Here is an 8,606-nt window from a genome sequence, read left to right as displayed (position 1 = left end):
TCTTTCTCAGGACCATAGCTACTCTGAGTGGAGAAGCTTCTCCTCCCTCAGAGTTTTAGGCACCTATGTGTCCCTGGTGTCACAGCCACCACTGCAGGATTGCCTGGAGGCTGGGTTGTGAGATGAAGGAGAAAAGACTAAAAAAGAAAAGAAAAATTACTTCTTCTACTCACTCTGAGCATTGGGGAGTTCTCCTTTCCTGATCCTCAAGTCAGAACTAGGAAGACATATGGGAGCTCTCTCTGTATTGATTCCCCACTTCCAGATTTGGGGCTGCCTTGAGACCAGGCTGGGGGACACCAGAGGAAACAAAACCAGTAAATTCACTAATCAGTGTTATGTCAAATTCTGGCCTTCTTCCCCAATTTGCCTCCTAGTATTTTCTCTTCAGAGTCCCCAAGTAGCTGCTGTATGCATTTTGTTCAGTTTATTACTGCATTCAGTGGGATGAGTGTGCTTACCCAGAATTGGAAACAAAATTGCTTTTGAAACTAAAAAAATTTAAGTATTTCCCAATTTGTACAAAGTAAAACTACTAATTTCTTTAGAATAATTTTGTTTTATGCTTAAAATCCTCATTTGTTGCAATTTATATTATTACTAAACACTGGCTGTCTCCTTCTCAGTCTTGCGCTTTTTATGACACTAAGAGGAGAATTCTTACTAGCTAACACCATTCCAGAAGGGAGTAATGTGGATAGAGGTTCTCTCTGTTTTGGGGGGAAAGTTCCTTGTGGATATTTCTGGGAAATGTATTCTTGTAAGTATCAAGTGAAAAAAATATGAAGATAGGCAAGAAAAAAGTTTTTTAGATGAGGATCTCAGAAATTATCTCTTGATGAACAAACAATAATTACATGGCTTCCTTTGGCTTTGCTTTAACCGTAAATAATTCACTTATATAATTTAGATGGGCCTTAGGGCAATGAAAACATTCCATTAATTCACTTGCTAGTTTAGCATTAGGGTTTTGGTTTTTTTTGTTTTGTTTTGTTTTTTTAAGACAGCAGGCCTTATTTCACATGGCTTTTTCAACTGCAGTTTCCTATTCCTGCTACAATTGCTCTGCCATATTTTATCACAAAGTGTAATATAATGGTGGCCATCTGATACGGGAATTCAATTTCATTGAATAAGGAAAAAATATAACCAGTGCCAAAAAATTCATAGACATTTGTTGCAAAATTATGTATATTATTATAGAGCAATGGATTTACCACAAATCAGAGCTACTAAAAAGATTTAACTTTGAGAAGTAACAGTTAATTTAAAATAATTATTTTAAATGTGTGTTGTATGTTGTAAATATTAATTATTTCTCACCAGGCCAGTATTGCAGTCATGATATGAAGTTGGTAAAGTCACTTTACGAATTCTTGGAAAAGTGAGCTTAGGGTGGAGGGTACCAAGTTCAATCCTGCCAAGAGTAGACAGAGACTTAAGGATCCAAAGAGTCTTAAGAGACCAGGATAACATCTGGCCTAGTGTTCTTAAAGAAGACTAGGGCCTGGCACCATGCATGCTTACTCTCTTATTCACTTAGTCAATATTTAGTGGGCACCAGATATGTGTTAGGCAGCATCCTAGGCACTGGGGATATAGCAGGAGAAAAAGTCCCTTCCCTAATGGAGTGTTTGTTCTAGTGGGGGCAATAATGACAGAATAACAAATAGTAAAAATACAATACGTCAGGTGGTGGTGAAACACAGCAAAACTAGGGCAGAGGAAATGAGGAAGGAGGGAATTACTATTTTATTGGTCAAGGAAGGCCTTCCTGGGACAGTGACATTTGAACAGAGATCTGGAAGAAGTGAGGGGTGGTTTTGAGCAGAGGAATGACTGATCAAATAGACAGGACTGATTCAGAGGAGGGAGCCCCTTCCCATTGCACCCCACTTCCCACACATGGAGCAGATAAGAAACCAGTCCCAGAGAATGAATTAATTTATATAAAGTTGCAGAGCTGGAAATGGAAGGGCTAAGCAGAGAATCCAGTTTTCTGGACTTTTCCCACTTGTTTTTCCCCGTCTTCCCCTGTGATAGTGGGTGGAAGACAGAGGAGAAAGGTGTATAATGAACACTTTGGGTTGTGATTGTTTCTCCTTCCATCTTGCCAATGATTCTCCATCTTAATACTTCAAAGAAAAACATTTTTGTTTTCAGATATATAAGATTCTGTTTGCAGTAAATAGTTCTGGTACTCAGAGGTACTTGGTTTGGAGAGTGAATAATGTTCCTAAAAGAATTAGGATCAAATTATTATTTAAGCCTACTGACCGTGTCCCAGGAAGTAAGATTGGTATCATGGTATCAACACGCCATGTTACAGATGAGAAAGCTGGGGCCCAGAGAGGCGAAGGGACTTGGCCAGGGTCACACGACCTGTCAGTGGATCAACGTGCTCTCCGCCCTGCCCCGCTGCCCAGCTCCAAGTACACGCTGGTGTGGAGGTGGGAGAGGCCCCAACTCCATGCATGCTGGCGTCTTCGCTCCCGCGCCTTCTGAGGGAGCAAGATGCTAACTATCTCTTTAAGAAGGAAAGTGAAGACGGACGGCTTACGCAGCTGCCGGCGAGCCGCCGACTGGCTCGTCCCCTCCATCCACCTCACCCTCCCCCGCCTCCCTCCCGGCAGCCCCAGCCCCGGCGAGCACTCAACTAGCCGCCTCCAGCAGGGGCTCCGAAGAGCAGTTCGGCGGCCTGGGCTGGGCAGCCGAAGGCATGGAAGCCTCCGCAGGTGATGACTGGGACCCCGGGGGCCTCCGGGCCCACCGCTCAGCTGTGCCCGCCGCAGCCCGGAGTGCCAAATGCGGGGGAGGGGAGGAGCGGGCCGCACCGGGGAACGGACCCGGCGCCCGGCGGGCAGCCTGCCCTGCGGGCTTTCTGGCTGCGGCGGCCCAGCTGTCAGCGGCCGGGGGCTCGGCTGCCCGGGTGTCCCCGCCCGCGCTCACCCGCCCCTGTCTTTCTTCCCCCTGCCGCAGGTTGCTGATCAGAGCCAGGCAGCTGCAGCAGCGACTGCAGAGGCGCTGCGCCAAGCCGGGCCGGAGTGGTGAAAGCCGGCGGGGCTGCGGAGGGCAAGTGGACTCAGGTGAGGAGGCCTCGGCGGAGCCAGGAAGGGGGCCTGCGCTGCACCGCGGCGGGCGGCGGGCGGGGGCTGCTCGCTGCGGTAGAATCCCTCAGAGGGCACCGGCCGAGGAGGGGTTAACTGTGACTCATTCTTACCCTCCCTTCATTCCCCTACCTCCTTCTAAGCGCACCCCAACACACACACACACACACCCCAGTGTGAAATTCACTAATTAGAAGATGCTGGTGGCAACAGAGAAGATGCTCAAAGCAGGCGATTAGGAGGATTTTAGGGACCACCCCATTCTTATTTGTCTTTCTTCTCCCGCATTCGGCAAACATTTAAGCTTCTTTCCTTCTTGGAGGAGGAGCAAGGGTACCTGGGCGTGGGAGAAGGATGGAACCCCACACCCAGCCCAAGGTCAAGTGCCAATGACTTCTTCCTTCCCATATTCCCCCCTGAGAAGAATCAGGGCCCTGCGGTAGATCTGGAAAAAATGTCCGTGACCCCTAGAGTAGGCGATCTGAGCCTCAGTCTCCCTGGAGCTTCCACGGGATATGGTTTCTCCCGCTCTTCAGCAGGGAGATGATGGGCTGTTTGCTGTGAACACTAACTAGCCTGGGAAGCCCCCTATTCCCTTCGTCAGTCCTGCAGACTGAGGAGAGGCCTGGTGCCACACTGCCTGTTTCCTCTGTCTTCTTGGCCCATCTGGAGGTGGGATGGGCAGGAGTTGCTTCCTAGAAAAGGGTGATCTCTGCAGGCGGGTGGGGTAGGGAAAGTGCTGGACACTGGGGTTCTAGTCCCTCAGCTTGCCAGTAGGCCACAAGTAGCCATCTTAAAATTCATTAGGCATGGGTGTCTGTCTGCTCATCTGTTAAATGCAAGAGTTGGATTAGATGGTCTGTACAATTTTAATGTGCCACTCAAGGAGCTCTTTCGTATATGTCAGGGGGACGTCTCTATTAGAGTAATCCAGAATATAAATTTAGGTCTATGAATTAATTGATGTTTCCTCAGTTGATCTCTTTCAACTCTGGACTTCTCAAGTGAAACATTGACCTTGGGGGCCTCATGGAACTGAAGGCATCAGACAGTCCTATATTGGCATCCCTGTACCATCACTGGGGTGACCTTTTCAAGTTACTTCCCTTCCCCAAGCTTCAGTTTCCTCATCTGTAAATCCGGGAAGAACATGTCTTAGAGGGTTGATGTGAGGATTGAATGAGATGTATATGGAAGCATTTAAAACATTCCCTGTGCCTGGCACATAGTAGGTTCTCAGGAATGAGGGACTTAGGAGATTAGGGAAAGGGAGGAGGGGTGGCTGCTTTTAGTCCTGTTCTCTCCCACCTCCCCCACCCCACTGGTCTCTTCCACATCCCTGCAGATGGTGTCCCTGTCAGGGGATAATGAACGCTGGAGTGTGTTGGGCTGCCAGGTTGAGGGCCTAGGAAGCAGCCAGGAGGTACAGACATTTCCACTGCAAGGGCGCTGACATCATTCTAGCAAATGATGGTCCCAGCGAGGCATATATAGCCCAGCTCTGGGTTTGGAAAATCTTGGCATCAGAGGGCAGAGTCCCTAAGGAAACAGAAGCATCAGAATCTTATGTGCTGGCAGGGAGGCAGGGACCAAGGCTTCCTGGTTTCAATGGATCCCACTGCTGCTCCCTTGCCCTTCCAGGAGTCTCTGCTAGAATCTCCCTGAGACAAGGAGGTCCAGTTTTTGGTGTCTGTATTTTCTATTCCTTATCTTCTCTCCTGCTCTCCTGTTTCGCCTTGCATTCACCCTTTCTTGCTCTACCTTATTCTACAGAGACATTCTGCCTCTTGACAGTATGATCAAGATGGCTGCCAATAGGCTGGGGCAGGGCATTTCGCTGCTGCACCATTCAGGCAAAAGAACTTGTATCCCCACCTGCCCTAAATCCCTATTCAATGGTGGGTTCCTCCCTGCAGAGGCCCTGTCTTTTTCCTGTGTCTCCACCCTCTAGCCTGTGGCTAGGCACAAAGTAGGCCCTCAGTAAGTGTTGAACAGAATAAATTTGAGGAAATTATGTCCCTAAGCCAACTGGGTTAGGGAGAAACTGTGGGAATGTGTTGACAGTGTAGGTAAAAGCACTTTTAAGTATAGGGCACTGTGCAGATTGTTGGTTGTCATTATTATTACTTATGCTAATACTGTTGTTATTGCTATGGCCAGTGGCCAACAGTTGTTTTACCTGCTCCTTGAGTCAGGCTTGAAGGGGCGAGGTGTGCCTGGGAGAGTGGTGATGTTGGCAAACAGAAGGTGCTGGCTGGTGAACCATGAGTGTGAAGGGAAGGGGTCTGGAAAGAGAGTGATTCCAGCCACTTCCCCTGTTGGGGAGGGGGACAGAAAAGGAGCATTAAGTGGACCAGAATGGATGCACAGTAGAAAATCAGGAGATTCACATCCTGAGTTTCGTTCTACCACCACCTCATTGTGTGACCTTGGGCCAGTCACACCTCCTCTCAAGACCTCTGGGTCCCCAGTTGTAAAATGAGAAAACTGGACTATGTGATCCCTAAGGCCCCTTCTGGTTCTGACATTTTGTCAGGTGGATTTTGTTAAATAAAAATGAGATAACTATTAAGACTCTCAGTGTCATTTATGGAGCACCTGACCATTACCTGTCTCAGGTAATCCTCGTAACAGATTATGCCAGTCTGATCGATGAGGAGACTGAGGCTTAGAGAGACTGGCTTGCCTAAGGCTGCACAGCAGTAAGTGGTACAACTGTTACGCGACGCCCGGGCTGCCTGACTCTGGGAGGAGCGTGTTCTTGCAGCGGTTCCACTACCTCCCCTGCTTGTCGCGGCTGTGAGTTGTGTGTACACTTGCACGCATGCCTAGGTTGAAGACCGTGGCGCTCAGTGCTGGGAAGTCTTCCTTTCACCGTGAGCTCTGCTTTGCTGATGGATGGCGGGTGCCCCTTTACCAAGGAGAGCGGCTGAGAGTGACTGACAGTCGTGACAGGCACACTTTTTGAGCACCTCCAGTGGGCTGTGCTCTGTTTTACACAGGCCACTTCCTCCTCAGACAGTCTCATTATGTAGGCACTATAATTTTACCCATTTCACAGGTGAGGAAGCCAGGGCAGAGAGGCCAGGGATCTTGCCCCGAGTTACACAGCCAGTGTGCTGTACAACCTGAGACACTTTAGCTGCAAGTGCACGGTACCGGGAGTTGAAAGGGCTGCTTTTCAGTCTGAGCCTCCTCACTGACTAACTCTGGGTCAGCCAGTTTCCCTCTGCATGTCCCAAAGGGACTGGAGGCACCTATGGCTCTAAAAGACCTAAATGCTACCTTGTCCCAGAATAGGAGTTGAGGGGATTCCTTCTCTAGCTAAACATTGAGCAGCATTGGTTTATTTATTTATTTATCAGGCCTTGGACCAAGTACACAGAATATAGGAAGGAGTAAGAGGTGACTCCCCACTTTCAAGAATCTCACGGCTAACAAGGAGACAAGTGTCTAAACTTGTAGGTATGATGATCCATCAAGGAGCTGTGATAATGCTGATAAGGGTGCAATGGGACAGGGAGAGGGGGATGGTCTTTCCTACTCAGCAGGGCAGGAAGGCTTTAGAGAGGTGATGCCACTGTCATCGCTTTCTTTTCTGCATTGAGTTCGTGAATAATAATAGTAATATTAATAGTAATAGTAATAGTAATAATAATAATAATAATAATAATAATGTCTTGCCCAGCTTAGGACATTTCCAAACAGTTCTAAATACTCATTGGCTCTTGGTGGGAGGGTATAGCTCAAGTGGTAGGGTGCATGCTTAGCATACACAGGGTTCTGGGTTCAGTCCCCAGTACCTCCTCTAAAAAATGATAATAAAAGACTGCATTAAAACAAAACTTTAAAAGACTTGTTGGCTCTTGACCCAGCAACCCCAAAAGTGGCCACAGAGTCTGAGGGACCATCCAGGCTCACTCTGGCACAGTTCCAGTGGAACCATCCATTTGCCCCTGGTGGACCAGATCCTTCCCTGTCCTCAGAGGCCTCTAGAGGCAGGAGTCTGAGGTTCCTCTTAGAAAGCCATCTAGTGTCTATAAGAATCCAGTAGGCTTGCGGAATTCTTCCTCTTATCTGCTCTCAGCATTCCAGCTTTCTGGAGCACCTAACACCTGGGGAGGTGAAGACACTTATCCAAGAGTACTCAGCAATGCTGAGATCATAACTCTGGCCTAATGCGGATTGCATTTCTGAGCCATATGGGAGTCTTTCTACATCTAGGTCACCAGGGACTCGAAGGGCCATTTCTTCACTCGATGGGCAGCTGGCGCTGAGTGGGGATTTGATGCAGGTGATACGAAACTCCAGCCTGGAGAGGGAGGCCTGTGCTCCCTGGGCTTAATGGGCAGATATTTATGAAGTGTTTGTCACACGCTCAAGCACCTCTGGGTTGAGGTGCTGAGTCAACCAAAAGGGAGTGTCTGGGAAGCAGCCTGGTGCAGTGGAAAGAGCCAGCACCCAGGGGTGGGGAGACTCCTCTCAGCTCTGCCATGACTCCCTGGGTGGCCTGAGGCACGGCTCTTTGCTTTCCCACACCAGCAAAGTGATAGTCAGAGGTGGTGCCCTTCTAAGGGCTCGTCACGCGCTGACTGACTAACAATTCAGCAGCTCTTTCCTCTGTTCTAGAACCACTTTGGGGGTACAAGAGTGGGTAGGATACAGGTAACTGTAACCTGAGGAAGAGTGAGATAAATTTAACAAGAGGCGGGAACAAATGCTCTGTGGGTTTGCTGGAGGGAGAGAGCTTGGGAAAGGCTAGGTTCAAAAGCTGCCTCTTCAAAGATAGGATGAGATGCAGATAGAGGTGGGGGTTTTTTGAACCAGGAGGAGCAGCAGAAACATGCTGTCATCCTGGGACAGGAAGGCTGTATATCAGAGAAATGGTCCTCAGACTTAGATTTCAAACGTCAGTGCATTTGGGAATCTATCCTAGGTTGGCCAGCTTTTTATTTTGCCAGACAAGGACATTCAAACAACACTTGTTCTGTTTGCTGTTACTATTACATAGTGAGAGAAAGAGCATTTTAATAACTTTATCCCTAAAGTAAGAAGGCTGTGTAAAATCAGGAAAAAAAAAGTACTCCTTCAAATGAATACATTTTAAAAACTCACCGCATTGTCCATATTTTGCTCATTTTGCTGCAGACCAGTGTCCTTGCGTTTGTCTCTGGATTCAGGCTGCTTGGGTTCGAATCCTGGCCAACTTACTTCTTCTCTCAGAGCCTCTGTTTCCTCATCTGTAAAATGGGGACATGAAGCTGTCTGCCTCATAAGGTCATTAGGAGGTCTGTATGAGCTAATAAAACATGTATAGCAGGGGACGCCAACCCCAGTTGTCTAGAGACAATGTAGGTCGGCAGGGCTGTTTGGGAATGATAGCAAATTGGAGAATGTTTGCTTGAAAGAGGCAGCTGCTGGCCTGCTGCCCCCATTCCTGCCATTCAAGAGTGCGGGCCCAATGTTGTCAGATCTTCTGATTTATAAGGCAGAAGTCTG

At 48.1% G+C, this 8,606-nt stretch overlaps 1 protein-coding gene across 7 annotated transcripts in view; it reads left to right on the top strand.

The window, feature by feature from the left end:
• Nucleotides 1–2,588: 2,588 nt before the first annotated feature.
• SNPH (syntaphilin) overlaps nucleotides 2,589–8,606 on the top strand; it is a 39,543-nt gene continuing 33,525 nt past the window's right edge. For 2 of the 7 annotated variants that reach the window (XM_074347058.1, XM_074347057.1), the window contains exons 1-2: nucleotides 2,589–2,735; nucleotides 2,980–3,086. The gene's annotated coding sequence lies outside the window, so the exon portion shown is untranslated. Of the gene's footprint in view, nucleotides 2,736–2,979; nucleotides 3,087–8,606 lie in introns of those variants that run through there. The other 5 variants (XM_074347062.1, XM_074347063.1, XM_074347060.1 and 2 more) reach the window with 5 other exon arrangements.

Source organism: Camelus bactrianus, chromosome 19 (genome assembly GCF_048773025.1).
Source record: "Camelus bactrianus isolate YW-2024 breed Bactrian camel chromosome 19, ASM4877302v1, whole genome shotgun sequence".
Lineage (NCBI taxonomy): Eukaryota > Metazoa > Chordata > Mammalia > Artiodactyla > Camelidae > Camelus > Camelus bactrianus.
The sequence above is the reverse complement of the archived record's forward strand: the minus strand, read 5'-3'. Positions and strand labels throughout refer to the sequence as shown.